This window comes from Rhineura floridana, chromosome 7 (assembly GCF_030035675.1).
Source record: "Rhineura floridana isolate rRhiFlo1 chromosome 7, rRhiFlo1.hap2, whole genome shotgun sequence".
Taxonomy (NCBI): Eukaryota; Metazoa; Chordata; class Lepidosauria; order Squamata; family Rhineuridae; genus Rhineura; species Rhineura floridana.
In genome coordinates this window covers 23,731,395-23,747,020 of record NC_084486.1, presented here as the reverse complement: position 1 = coordinate 23,747,020, position 15,626 = coordinate 23,731,395, and the positions used below count along the sequence as shown (strand labels likewise).

Genomic DNA, 15,626 nt, shown 5'->3' with positions numbered 1-15,626 from the left:
GGTGGTGCCCACTGCCTGGAAGCAAAAGGTGATATATCATTCCAGGAGAACCCCCCTCCCAGATCCTGTTATACTTATCACCTACCACCTGGTCACTATTACACTTTTAGGGGGCAAAGTGCCCAAGAAGGGTGATGGTGGTTCAGATGCAAAAAGATGAAATAAATTATCTGAACTCATTCCAATCTGGGCTCAGGCCTGGTTTTGGCATGGTATTATTCTTAGTCGCCAGGAGAGAGACAGGGGGAGAGCAGCTCTGTTGCTCTTGTTGGATCTCCTAGCAACTTTTGATATCCCTGATCATGATGTCCTCCTGGACCATCTCTTTAGGTTGGGGGTCAGAGGCACAGTTCTGTGGTGGTTCTGCTCCTACTTACAGGACCAGAGAATATCACTGGGGGACTATGTGTCTTCACCTTGGCAACTTAGCTGTGGGGTGCCACAAGGCACTATTTTATCAGCAATGCTATATGAAGCCTTTGGGAGCAGTTATCAGGAGATTTAGGGCACAGTGTCATCAGTATGCTGGTTTTCCTGGGATATGATCATAGTTTTATAGGACTGCAGTGCATATCAGTAAGGCAGCATTTTATATTCCCAGGTATGAATTAAGACCATCTTGTTTCTCAGTCTGTTTTCCACTCCTTTCTTTTCAGTCACAGAAGATAAAGTATTATGTACATTCTGGAGTCTCCTCTCACAACACACAGACTGGAAACTAGAGACTTTAAGAGGCAACCATGTGATGTCTTTTCCTACTTTTTTAAGTAGGAAAGGGACATGTGTAGGGCCGAAGAAAATTCACAGGGTTAGACAGCATGTTGGTCATAATGAGGAGTAGAACTTTAAAGCAAGCCACACTGCCCCCCCATTCATGCTACAGTCAAGTTTCTCCAGGTCAAGCAACCAAACTGATCCCTTCCAAAATTATCTCCACCAGAAAAAAATATTGTTTTAACTTCACCTTTATCTAGTTGCTTGGGCTCTGGACTTTCAGCCTGAATCATCCTGCTGCATCTCCCTTTGCTTGAGTGATGGGCCCTGCTGGGATGGTTATCTCAGGAGAGTGGCTTGTCTCTGAAACTGTGGGTGAGAACCTCAATTATCTACTTCCAAGCCTCAAATTAGAAACAATTGGTCCCTAGATAGCAATCCCACACTGTGAGGGATCAAGCTTTGCTCAGCTCCATTTACTTCAGAGGGAGGCTTTTTAATATCTTTTAAAAAAAAAGTAATCACACATACCTCTCTTCCTCAATTTAGTTTCACTTAACATGCTTTCTTTCCCTGACCTGTCCAGGGACAGGCAGTATATATTTTGGTACTGTCTCACCCAACAAATCCATACTCCCATGAGATTTTCAACCTACCCTGGATCAGTGGGTGAGTCTTAGAGGTAACTCCTTAAGTGCTACCACTTTCAAATTCTGTCCATTGTTCTTTTATACTGTTTTTTTATTTTTTTAAAAAGCACTCTTTTTGTTTATGACTTGTTGTCAAAACAGTGCTGATAAAACAGGCATGGATATTGATTTTCCCTCTTTTTATTTTATTCCTCTTTTTTCCTAACAACAAACATAATTGAAACACTTGTTTGGAAACAAAACAAAAATGAATTTACAGCTCCTTCTCTTGGATGTGGAGAGATCTATTATTGCCTGCACCTTTGTCAATGGAATGAAATTACTGTTGTGTGTTCCACCCAAGGTTACGCTTTCAAATCAAGTCAAGCCTGCAAAAGACTCAGTTTCTGCTTTGGCCAGCTCATTATGAGTTACCGTGGTTCTCGGCTCACCCTCTCTAAACACATTTTTTCTCATCTGACATCAGAATGGAAAAAGGAAGATCAGTATCTAATTATTATGCAAAGAGAGAACTGTTTGTTTTCCTAAAGGTCCCTTACCAGAGAAAACAAATGGTACAATTCAAGGAGATTCACTAATGCTACAGGAGACAATTAGATCATCCTCCCTTTAAAATTCTTGCACCATAATGGAGTTGTGGAGCACTGACTGTCATGGCCCTGCCTCCAAGCACAGAGTAAGGAGGATGAGTCTAGGACTGCTGAAACACTGGGTGAAGACTGGGCTCCTGATACTAAACCTGACACTAGCATTCAGGGACCTGTAGAACCCTAGCCAGCGCTCTCACAGACAGTTTCCTCCAAGTTAAATGTGCCTAGAGAGTTAATACCTCCTGCATCGCTGTACCTCCCCAAATGGAGCAGGAAGCAGGCCAGGTGGGAGGCCACAGAAAGGAGGAGACACACTCACTTTTAGTTCAATTGGTTGGCCTTTTAAGGATTCAAACTCTTGAAGTGTGGGGATGAAGCTTGAGAGGGGTAGACTAGATAAGTGTTCATCAACTTAGAATCATTGAATAGTAGAGATGGAAGGGGCCTATAAGGCCATCAAGTCCAACCCCTGCTCAATGCAGGAATCCAGATCAAAGCATTCCCGACAGATGGCTGTCCAGCTGCTTCTTGAATGCCTGCAGTGTCAGAGAGCCCACTACCTCTCTAGGTAATTGGTTCCATTGTTGCATGGCTGTAACAGTTAGGAAGTTTTTCCTGATGTTCAGTTGAAATCTGGCTTCCTGCAACTTGAGCCCATTATTCCATGTCCTGCACTCTCGGACGATCGAGAAGATATCCTGGCCCTCCTCTATGTGACAACCTTTCATGTACTTGAAGAGTGCTATCTCCCCTCCTCTTCTCCAGGCTAAACATGCCCAGTTCTTTCAGTCTCTCCTCATAGTGCTTTGTCTCCAGTCCCCTAATCATCCTTGTTGCCCTCCTCTGAACCTGTTCCAGTTTGTCTGCATTCTTCTTGAAGTGCGGAGACCAGAACTGGATGCAGTATTCAAGATGAGACCTAAACAGTGCTGAATAGAGGGGAACCAATACGCAATTTGGAAACTATACTTCTGTTAATGCAGTCTAAAATAGAATTTCCTTTTTTGCAGCCACACTGCACTGTTGGCTTATATTCAGCTTGTGATCAACAACAATTCCAAGATCCTTCTCACATGTCGTGTTGCTGAGCCAATTATCCCCCATCTTATAACAGTGCAGGGCTGGTTCTAAAGGGCGGCCAGGTTGGGCACTGGCCTGACGGCCGCTGGAGCTACAAGGGGGCCCTCAGCTGCCCCTCCACTCCCCTTCCATGATCTGCCCCCCCACATCCCCCCACATCTCCCCACCTACCTGTCTGCAGTCTTTTACCATTGCCCTTAACAAAGATGGTGGCCGCAGTTTCCCTAAGGTACTGAAGCCCCTGCCGCCATCTTAGTTGATGGCAGAGATGCGCGTGCATAGCATGCATGCGTGCCATCAACAAAGATGGTGGCAGAGGCTTCATCCCCTTAGGGAAACCGCAGCCGCCATCTTGGTTAATGGCAATAGTAAAAGACAGGAGACAGATAGGTGGGGTGGGGTGGGTTGCACATGCGCACGAGCATGAATGTGAATGCACATGTGCACACACACTGGGGGCCAGGGCAAGCTGATGCCCAAGGGCCCCGGCATTCCTGGAGCTGACCCTGTAACTGTGCATTTGGTTTCTTTTTCCTAAGTGTAGAACTTTGCATTTATCCCTGTTGAATTTCATTCTGTTGTTTTCAGCCCAATGCTCCAGCCTATCAAGGTCTCTTTGAATTTTCTTTCTGTCTTCCACAATATTAGCTATGCCGCCCAATTTTGTATCATCTGCAAATTTGATAAGTATGCTCTGTACCTCCTCATCCAAGTCGTTAATAAAAATGTGGAAGAGCACTGGGCCCAGGACCGAGCCCTGTGGTACCCCACTCATTATTTCCTCCCATTTTGAGAAGGAACTATTGATAAGCACTCTTTGAGTACAATTCTGGAGCCAACTGTGGATCCACCTGATAGTTGTTCCATCCAGCCAGAGCTTTGAAAAGTTACTTTTTTGAACTACAACTCCCATTAGCCCCAGCTGCCATGGCCACTGGATTGGGCTGATAGGAATTGTAGTTCAAAAAAGTAACTTTTCCAAGCTCTGCATCCAGCCCACATTTAGCTAGCTTGCTAATCAGAATATCATGGGGCACTTTGTTAAAAGCTTTGCTGGAAGCCAGATTTCGACTGAACATCAGGAAAAACTTCCTAACTGTTAGAGCCATATGACAATGGAACCAATTACCTAGAGTGGACTTTCCAACACTGGAGGCCTTCAAGAGGCAGCTGGATAGCCATCTGTTGGGAATGCTTTGATTTGGATTCCTGTATTGAGCAGGGGGTTGGACATGGTCTTACAAGCCCCTTCCAACTCTACTATTCTATTATTCTAAGTTTCTCACTTGAAGCTTTCCATGGTGCTACAACCACTGGTGCTTGATATGGATAGATCAGGGCACAATAACCATTATCATTCTCTGGTTGGGCCTTCTTCAGACTAACTCCTCATATCTCATGCAGTTCTCCTATGTCTTACAGTAATAAAGTGCTGGTTCATTCTCACTGGGTGATCAACCTGCTTCTGGAATGTGCCATTTGAGACTGCAAGTGGGGTCTTGCATGATTAATGGTTTTCCATGGGCTAGGGGTGGGAATTCCTGCACAAAAAACTCCAGCACAGCTGGGAAAAGGCAAGGTGAGAACATAGTTTTTTATACTTTGTCAGCCACAACCAAGATAGAAGCCTATCTTGGAATATAAATTATTAAATAATAATAGTGATGATATTTCATTTATTTTTTAACTGTTACATCCTATCCGTCTCAAAGGAACCCAGTGTGGTAAACACCAAAATATTAAACTATCCCATTAAAAATAAAATAAAAGCATTAAAACATAAAAAATAGAAACATTCAAAAACATCTAAAAACATTAAAAAAGGTAGTCCCTCTGTGTGTTTCACAGACCTGAATTTCCATGCATGGATCTTCCATGAGTAGAGTGAGTAAGGTCCCCTCTCCATAGGCCTGCCTTCCAAATGAAGGGTGATGAAAATGGGGGGGGGAGCCAGTACAATTGTCTCTACAGACCCTCATGTGTTAACTCATTTTCCAAACACCTGAAGAGGTTACATGCAAATGTGTGTAATCATACCCTGAGAGTTGTTAGGAGACCCCTATTGCCCTCCCAGAAATAAAATTCCTAGAGTGGTTTAACAGTCAATTCCTCTTCCCTACAACTCTGAGAATTGCTTTGGGAGGGCAATAGGGCTTTCCTAACAACTCTCAGCACCCTTAACAAGCTGAAGTTCCCAGGATCCCTTAGCAGAGGCCATGACAATTAAAGTGGTATAATAGCTCTTTAAATGAATCATGCAAATGTGCCCAAACTTACTTGGCTTTAATATTTTGTTTATTGAGTGGCTGTGTACTATAGCCAGCATAGATTTTTCACATGCCGCAATTGAAAACACCCCCATGCCATTCTTCTGCTTCCTATAAGCTCATTTGGAAACAAAACCTTACAAAACGTATAGTCCTGAACTCAGAAATGCTTGCTTAACAACCCTTTAAGTTTTCATGGTGATACACAAAACAGTTAGAAATAATTGAGAGTTCAATTTTAAAACAAGAGAAAAAAAATATCAAGACCCCTGTTGGATTTTTTTCTCTCAGTGGTCTCATAATTTCTTGAAATGAATTAAACATCAGTCATGTTCACAGAGTCTGTAATCCTATTACTGACCTTGCCCCATACTCTGACCTTCATCTTCTGCAGTTTAAAAGTTAAAAAAAGCATGCCTGATTTTTAATTAAGAAATTTAACATTTATGTCTATTATAGTGTCAGACATGCTCAGTAAGAACCATCAATGTTCGAAGAGCCAGACTCACAACTGTTTGGCTTGGCTAATTGGGGCCACACCCACACCAGACATTTTCCCCACTTGAAACAGTCATGGCTTCCCCTAAAGAATCTTGGGAAGTGTAGTTTGTGAAGGGTGTTGAGAGTTGTTAGGAGACCAGTAACGATTTGAAATGAATGCTGATGAAAGTTAAAGAGGAAAGCACAAAAGCAGCACTACAGCTGAACGTCAAAAAGACCACAGTAATGACATCAGAAGATTTGCATAACTTTAAAGTTGACAATGAGCACATTGAACTTGTCAAGGATTATCAATACTTGGTACAGTCATTATCCAAAATGGAGACAATAGTCCAAAAATCAGAAGAAGGCTAGGACTGGGGAGGGCAGCTATGAGAGAACTAGAAAAGGTCCTCAAATGCAAAGATGTATCACTGAACACTAAAGTCAGGATCATTCAGACCATTGTATTCCCATTTTCTATGTATGGACTACACTTCCCAGGATTCTTTGGGGAAGTCATGACTGTCTAAAGTGAAATAAAGGTCTGGTGTGGATGTGGCCAGGGACAGCTTTCATTTTAATTTGGGAGGGAGAGTAGAATGGCTGCTGTAGAATAAGAAGGTGGGGGAAACCCTGAAAAAGGATGATACTGTCCACAATGTTTTCCTTTTGGAAAGGAAAAGGGCTTTCCCTCTGCCCAGTATCCACAGTGGATTGGACTGTGAAAGACCAACCCAAATTGTGTTTTCATTTTTACAAATTCTCAGAGAGGAGGTCAGATCTTCTGCTCCCCTGGTGCATTCACTGTAGCTGCCCAATTTACATGCTTTTTAAAGTTTGCTAGAAATATCTGTTGGCTATACAGTAGGTACCTTCTTGAACTGCAAGGGTTTTTTGCTTATTAATGAATACAGTAGGGCCCCACTCATATGGCAGGTTATGTTCCAGACCCCCACCTAAAAGCGAAGCCCACCGAAAAGCAGAACTCCTTCAATAAAATGGCCCCCAATGCCCGAAAAAACACCATAAGATAGGAACAAGCGCTGTATGAGTGGGGTCTTACTCTAATTTTTGCCACCATATTAGCGGAACGCCGAAAAGCTGGGCCCTACTGTATTGATAACAGCCATGTGAAAGCATCCCTTTAATACAGAAATGTTTTTTAAAAGGCAATACATTGTGTGCGAGTGTGGGGATTCGCACTTCCAACAGGGATTAGAAGTAAATGTCATATTTTAGCTTTAGGTTTGGCTGTTTGTATCTGAGAGAGCAGGCAATTTAAATGTCAGTTATTTTAGCTTGTCAATAAATTTCAGAGTCTAAGCACATCTGGTGCCTGTGACTGACAACTACAAATTAATATAGCTTTGTTAAATATCCAACCACAAACACACAATGCTGCTGCTGCTGACAGCCATCCGCATGCAATGCAAAGAACTCGCCAAAGCATTTGCACAGATGTGCTGGCTTGTAGGATAACACGTTAAAGCTCAAGTCACATGTTTAAAGAGATCAAATATAAGGCTAGACAGTGCTCTTTTGGAAAAGGTACATCAGTAATCCACCACTATCTATTGCATGATGAAACTTGGCAAAACGTTAGATCAAAATGACCCTTCACATGTGTACAGAATCTTTCATTATATAACCAGTCAGATGTTGAAGTTGAGACACAATTCATTTAAAAGGGAAGGGGGTGCATACGAGACACTGCCCACCTTCTCTGACAGGAAGCAGAAGGGAGAGGAAGTCACAAAGAAATGCTAAAGGTGCAGGCAAGGATGCCAGTGAAACAAAAGACACCACACCTGGAGAGAGGTAGAGCCTCCCACATTCACAGATCCATTTCCCTGAGAGAACTGCAACAAGGAAGCCCCTTCGCCTTCTCAGAACATTGCATTTTTCTAATCTATGGCCACATTCACACCATACATGTACTCCACCATTATTCCACTTGAAAGACTCATGGCTTGCCACAAAGAATCCTGGGAAGTGTAGTTTGTGAAGGGTGCTGAGAGGCGTTAGGAGACCTCTCTCTATTCTCCTCCTCACCGACCTACAATTCCCAGAGTGGTTTAACAGTCAGTTCCTTTTCCCAGAGAACTCTGCAAATTGTAGCTCTAAGAGGGGAATAAAATAAAGACCCATACTTAAAACAGCATAGTTAACAGCAAAACAACATATTCTCTTAAACATAAACAAATTGCAAACAAAAATCAATTACAAAAATGCAATAAAAATTCCACATATAAAGCATCATTAGGGACTAAACAAAATAACTAAGATAGAAACACCACCCAGGCTTACCCCCCACAGTAACATCTCACAAACAAACTTTTGCAACTTTCCTCATACAATCCTCACTCTCAAGTATTCCCACAGCCATATCCATAGCACAGCTACCCCCCAGCCAACCATTTCTCACAGAGTAAATGTCTGATCTACAAAAAAAAAAAAAACCTGTGGAATTTAGCATAATTTACAACCAGCTCATTCACCCACCCCTATCTAGGGCAATGCAGCATTATCCAAGCAGCAACTTGAGCCCTCCCTCCCTGTCTGCCATCCAGGCAGAGCCTTATTCTATACCAAATCAGTCTCTCACACTGAATGGCATTAAGCAACTTTACAGCACACAAAAACATGACAACCCTGACTCTCACTCCGGGCAGCAAAACACACGATTCTGGTTACCAACCAGTAACACATTACTCCTTTCCTCCTTCCAGATAATAAATTCAGCAATACAAAATTAAGGGGAGTGGGGCCCTTGTAGTGACCCTTAAAGCATAGCCATCTTACCTAGTCTGCGGGCTCAGATGCAAGTCAGTTAGCCACAGCTATTTCCACTCTCCTTTTCTGGAATCAACTCCAACTTGGCAACAGTGTCCTGGCTGGCAGGGTAAGCTCTATAGACAAACCCTATAGGTTATTATAAGATCTGATTCAGAAAACAGCTTAAAGCCAAACAAACTGCATTTAACAGAAAATTTGCATTTATAGCAAAGCACTCAGGAAAATTTGTTGCTATCACATATGAACATTTCCCCAAAAATTGCATCCAGGGAAACTCTTATGACACATCCTCTCTTATGGTACCCTTCCACAATTTCATTCTTTCGTATATACAACTCAATATCTCTTGAAATGATTCAGATACATGAATGAATCAAATACCATTCAAAAATGCAAATCTCAAACTTCAAATTTATATATGATGCCACCCCAATTTCAGTGATTACGGGCAGAGGGAAATATAGCCATGGGGAGGTGGTGAATTACCATAGAAGATGAGGGCAAGACTATCTGCGCCTTGTTCCTTGCTGCCACTCCTCTCACGGATGGGTTCCTCGTTGCTCATTTGCTGTGCCCACTGCCCTGTGTGTGTTGTTGTTTAATGCCACATCGGTACACAATAAGACCACTCTCATCCATGATTTTGATTGTGGATGAAGGTGCCAATTTGGTGTGCATTACCGAGATCTGGGTGGGTGAGCTTGGAGGAGTTGATCTGACCAAGCTTTGCCCACCTGGATACTCGGTGCAACACCAGCACAGGCTGCAGCGATGGAGGGGGAGGAGTTGCTGTGGTCTACAGAACTTCCATCTCTGTCACTAGGAAACCACTCTGTCTTGGAGCTGGCTGTGAGGGCCTGCACCTGGTGTTGGGCCAAGGAGACAGTAAACTAGGGTTGCTGCTGATGTACCGTCCACCCTGCTGCATGGCAGCTTCTCTGACCGAGCTGGAGCAGGCCGTCTTGGCTGTGGTGTTGGAGAAGCCCAGAACGATAGTGCTGGGTGATTTCAATGTCCATGCTGAGGCTGTCTCTAGTATTCCAGCTTGGGACTTCATGGCCTCCATGACGACCATGGGGCTGTCTCAAGTTGTTACTGGCCCAACCAGAGCTTGGAAAAGTTACTTTTTTTGAACTACAACTCCCATCAGCCCCAGCCAGCATGGCCACTGGATTGGGCTGATGGGAGTTGTAGTTCAAAAAAGTAACTTTTCCAAGCTCTGGGCCCAACACATAGGGCAGGGCACACCCTCGACTTGGTTTTTGCTCCAGATGGAAGAAGGGGTGGTCTGGAGATAGGAGGGTGGATGTCACCCCATTGTCATGGTCAGATCACTTCCTGGTGAAGTTTAGACTTATGGCTCTGATCCTCCCCTGCAGTGGTGGTGGACAGATTAAGATGCTCCGCCCCCAGAAAGTAATGGAATCCATTGGATTCCTGAATGCCCTGGGGGAGTTCCCAGTAGATAGAGCAGCTGACCCTGTTGAAGCCCTTGGCTTGCTTGTTAATATGGTTTTTTTAATAATGTTTTTAACCCTTTTTTAAAAGATGTTTTTAAAGCTTTTTTAAAAATGTTTTTAATGTTGTTTTGTTTTAATGTATTTTAAGGTTTGTTTTTATGATGTTTTAAAGTGTTTTTAGTGCTTCTGTTTGCCGCCGTGGGCTCCTGTTGGGAGGAAGGGCGGGATATAAATCAAATAATAATAATAATAATATAGTACTGTGAACAAATGCATAATTTATTGACTTCCGGGAAGGATTGCTTTGCTTGTGCCTGCCTCTGAGTCGAGCTCTCGTCACAGAGGAAGCTTTTTCAGTTTTAAAACCAGTCAAAAGGTATTTTTTGACTGGTAAAAACTTTCTCCCAGGCAAGGGAGAAACGAAGAGATCATCCACAAGCTTCGTTGTGTTTGTTGGGGGACTTGAATTCATTAGGATCGCCTATGAATGAAGGACCAGCCAGCAACGTCGGACGGAGCCAGGGAATTTCAAGCAAGCTCAAACTGATTAAGCGAGACGTTTTTCTTTTCTTCAAAGAAAAACAGATTTTAACAGGCAAGCATTCTTCTGTCTATCCTTATCATTTGGCTTAAATTGTTGCAGTAAAAGAGATTTGTTAAAAGAATCAGCAGTAAAGAATCCCTGGGGGAGTTATAACTTTTCTCTTTTATACACGGAATTAAGGCGGAAGGAAATCGAAATAGCTTATCTTTGTTTTTATTGCAAAAAGCTGGCCTGGAATTGAGCATTATAAAGATACAAACGGATGAGGGGCATCTAATCTGAGGAGAAAATTTTTGATTTATATGAACTTTTGAGTATTATATGTCTGGGACTATTTTTTCTGGTCTACTTCATTTTGACGAATCTGCTTGTTCTTTATGCCACTAACTATTGGGATGCTGTGAACTAAATTTGTTTTGCATTCTTGGACACATAAGAGATAAGGCAGTTTGTGCTGTCTACATTATGATGTCATCAGGTTTGGAATATTAACTCCTTTGTCGCTGGAAAAAGAAATAAATTGCTCTTTGCTTGGGAATAGTGCTATATTGGAAATTGAAGGGTTTTTTTTCTTCTTGGCTTTAAGAATGACAATTAAGAAAGTGGCTGAGACCCTGGATGTAAATATGTTTCAGAAAATAATGGATGAGATTGAGATAACGAAACAAGAACTGAGACATGGCAAACAAGAGATGAAAATTGAATTTGGCAAAATGAAGCAGGAGTTGAAAGAAATAGGGGATTTTATGAGAGAGGAGGTTGATGAGATCAAAAATATAACTAGACAAGCAATAGAAGAAGAAAGAAAAATTAAAGGGAAGATGCAAGTCCTGGAGATTGGAACAGATATATCAAATGTGGAACTGGAAAAAGGTTTGGAGTTTATGGACCCTAGAGATAAAGATTACTGTTTGGAATTCAGCATTGTCCCTGAAGAAATTGATGAAGATATCAGAGATAAAGCTATCAATGTTTTGAAAAAATTTCTGGAATGGAATGATGTGATGGAGCTTGAAATAGAGAAAATTTATAGAATTAATTACAGATATGTGACAATGGAAAAATTCTCAAGAGATGTGCTAGTGCATTTAGTAAAAAAGAGGAACAGAGATATGACTTTACAACAACATTTCAGTAACACATTCAGAATTGATGGCAAGGAAATATTTGTGAGGAAGGAAATTCCCATCAGACTCTTATTATATGACTATGACTATGACAGCAAGATTATTATGGGTGCAAGGATGGAAGATGGAAGATGGAATTAACACTGATAATGGAAGAATGGCTATTGAAATTACTGGACCTAGCAGACTTGATGAGATGGATTAATTGACATGTTTATTTGGAGAAAAATCGATGGATATATTTCTCAAGGAGTGGAAACCTCTCTTTGACTTTTTGCGGAAAGAATAAAGTGATGTTAATGAGATTTGATGGTTAATTAAGATAATTACTGGAGGAAAGTGATTTTGTAATATATTAAGAGACAGGTTTGTTATATATTATAGACCTATAACTGATCTGTGACAAATTGGAAGTCAACATTTTATTTTATTGTATTAGTTATTAATTTGTTTTGTTTTGTTTTGTTTTGTTTTTTGAAACTTTGAATAAAAATTAATGATAAAAAAAGAACAAATGCATAATTTATTATGTATTTTGCTTTGTAAATTAATCTAATATGATTTTTATTGTACCTTGTGTATTCTATTGTAAGCCGCTTTGAGATCTTTTAGATAGTAAGCGGTCTATAAATGGAAATAATAATAATAATAATAATAATAATAATAATAATTAAGGTGGACTGTAGCAAAATAATATGAGATTTTGTTTAAAAATTACCAAATCAAAGTTGGAGCACTAATATTTTTGCCACATTTGATAACACCTATCTGTCTTTTTGCCTTGTTTTTTGTATAAAGGATAATTTTCTCCAGGGAAAATTCAAGGAAAGATCTTACATCCACACACAACTTGTTCTGATGTAACCTTTTTGTTTCATACAACATTGTAATACATATTCATACTGCTGTCCGTTGTGTAGCTTTTAATACATCACTGTATTGGAAAGCCATTATGGTTCTTTCTACAGAACCAACCAGAAACAGGCTAAAATAATATATGCTATGACAGGTTAATTACACACAGACATGAATTATTTTGAACAATTGAATATGTCATGTTAGAATCAGGCCTTGCCAATATTCTCAAGAAATTCCATAAAATCTTATTTTTAGTGGAAAAGCAATACCAAGAGTGGTTCAAGGTAACAGTCTTGATGAATCTGCACTTACCATCTTAATGGAAACACATTGTACAAATACTCCACAATGATTCAGCTAAGTTTCATAATAGCATAAAAGACACATTTATTTAGGAAGACTTCACAAATAATCATGTACAGCCAGCATGTTCAGCATACATTTTAGGGGAAGTAATGGAAAAGCAAAACTCTCTAAAGACGACATAACAACTGTATGGTTCTCACACATGGATATTATTAGTATATTTCTTCAAAGATCACAGTTGGTGTGAAAGAAGTGCTTGAACACTTTATCATATGTGCATCCTTTCTTTACTGTTTCTGGTCATCCACTTCAGCTAAATTAGTTCAAATCTTTCCTAACAAATCATTTAACTAAAAACAACTTAACCACAATTATACAAATGTCTTTGAAGATGGCTACGTTATCAAGAGAAGGTCCAATTGATCTGAAACTGAGGCCTGAGTCATGGAAGAGGCATGACTGAGGGTAGAGACACACATGTGATTGTGCTGACTTCAGTATGTCTTCACTTCCATTTTCTAAAGTAGAGACACAAAAGTCTTACTTTTTCCAAAACCTGGGGAAATGCAGCTCCAGTGCATTTCTCTATGAAATCAGCTTCACACAGAAATCAAAACTGTTTGGTAGATCAACATGTTGCTACTCCATGGTGTGTTGAATTAAAATACTTTGCTGTAGGTTTGGCAGAGACAGTGACTGGCCCAACACTCTGGTGTGGGTGGTCCTAAAAGGTCTGGGATCAGCAGCAGGGAAGAGAGATGTGTCCAGCCATTGGCAAATGCATTTTAAACATATTTTAAACTGAAGCCAATGAAAATGGTCTGGCTGCTTTTGAAACAGCTGGTGTGTCTGCAGTCGGAGATAAAAGGGGTATGTGGGTTTTATCAGTGCTCATTTGTGCAGTTAGAAACATAGCAATAGCCAACAGAGACTAAGGCTTCAATCCTATATTTACTTACCTGGAAGTAAGTCCCATTGAACTCAATGGGGCCATATTGGTAAAGTGGGAAGGCTAACATGGTTGGGTACAAGAAGCCTCTCTATATGAAGGATCCAGTATTTTTGTTGTTCCACAGAGTTTCCTGTAGGTTGTTCTGATATTCCTCTGAATGAGACCCTGCATCTATTCACTTTCGACCCAGCTCTCAGACTAGAAGGCATTCAAAATGTGCACAGCCATATATTGCATGGGTTTTTTTTTAAAAAAAACATACTGAAGGTATTTGCCAGTTGTATTACAACTGTGGTTTGCAGTAGGAAGATTTAAGATTTGTTCTTTGGTATTTTACAGCAGAATTGGAGCCATTTGTCTTAGCATTATTCTCCAAAATCTATGAAGCTATGCTGGTCATCCAAGTGAACAAGTAAACCAACAATAGACAAAATGTATTGAAACTGACAGGCTAAAATGTTTGCAATGTTCTTCCTCCAAAGAATTGTTGCGAACTAATGTGTATGTTATAATGAAGGTTAAATTGAATTTGTGGCCTGAGCTTTGTGGGAAGACAGGTTACTGTGACTTATATAATTTATTTACCATGGTGCCTAGGAAACTTTAGTGAAGGAACAAAAGTCTCTTGTTTTAGGCTTATGTATCAGCTTATTAAAAGGAAAGTTTCTTACAATCAAACAAACAGCTGAGGCAGATACTAATGTGGTGAAGTGACCACAGGAGTCAACTTTTTTTAATGAGTTCTCACTAACATTGCCCTCCCAAAATTTTACCTGGAGTGACATTTGGGGTATATTTGGAGTTTTCTTCTGAGAAAACAATTAAGGAATGTCAACAGATTTTCAATAAAAATAGCAACATTTTTAGGGGGGGGTGTTGTATAACCCAAGCTCAGATACTGAACAAGCAAACCATCAACTGACAAAAGGCACAATCCAACCTCTTTCACATATGAAGGGCATGTAGTCAAGGAACTCTACATAGGACAAGGAATTGATGGATCAGTCTGTTTCTGGGCTGTATCAGCTTCAGATATGCTCAATCATACAGCTGTTGCATCCAATTCCGGCTTAAACACAACACAAAACAAACTTGGATTTCAATTCTATGCCTTTCACCCTAAAATACTCATCTTTGTACACATGTAAACATAAACCATGTATTTGTGAACTGAGAATTGCATTACAAATCTCAGATGAGTTAGAAAGATCAGTTTAGCTTTTCCTGTCACAACTCAAATGATTACAGCTCAGATCAGTATTATTTAACCTTGGGTCCCCAGATGTTGTTGCACTACAACTTCCATCATCCCCAGCAGGGTCAGCACCAGCCTGCAGTGGGCCCTTGAACACCAGACTGCAAGGGCCCTCAGCAGCAGCGGCTTGGCTGCCCGGGGCTTAAATAGCCCCACATGAGCAGGTTAGCATGCTGTGGTGGCGCATTTCCAAAGTCCTTCCCCCCATAAAGGTACCAAATGGGTGAGGTTTCTTTCACAACATAGCACACCAATGGAATAGGAAATCTCAGTAGAGCTTTTATTATTATTATTATTATTATTATTATTATTAATTAAATTTATATACCGCCCGACTAGCATAGCTCTCTGGGTGGTGAACAACAGATTAATACAAAATACAATAAAATCCAATAAAACGAACCACAAAGTACAGAGAATGGGAGATCTGAAAACAATTACAATACAATTTAAAACAGAATTAAGTTAGATTAAAAGCCCTGGAAAGAGGAAGGTTTTAACCTGGCGCCGAAAAGACAGCAGCATCGGCGCCAGGCGTACCTCA

The 15,626-nt window shown here is 40.7% G+C and overlaps 1 long non-coding RNA gene across 1 annotated transcript in view; it reads right to left on the bottom strand.

Annotated features, from left to right (window-relative positions):
- Window positions 1-1,052, bottom strand: part of LOC133388348 (uncharacterized) — a 112,207-nt gene extending 111,155 nt beyond the window's left edge. The window contains exon 1 of the long non-coding RNA XR_009763752.1: window positions 965-1,052. This is a non-coding gene — a long non-coding RNA (uncharacterized LOC133388348). The remainder of the gene's footprint in view (window positions 1-964) is intronic.
- Between the last annotated feature and the right edge of the window lie 14,574 nt (window positions 1,053-15,626).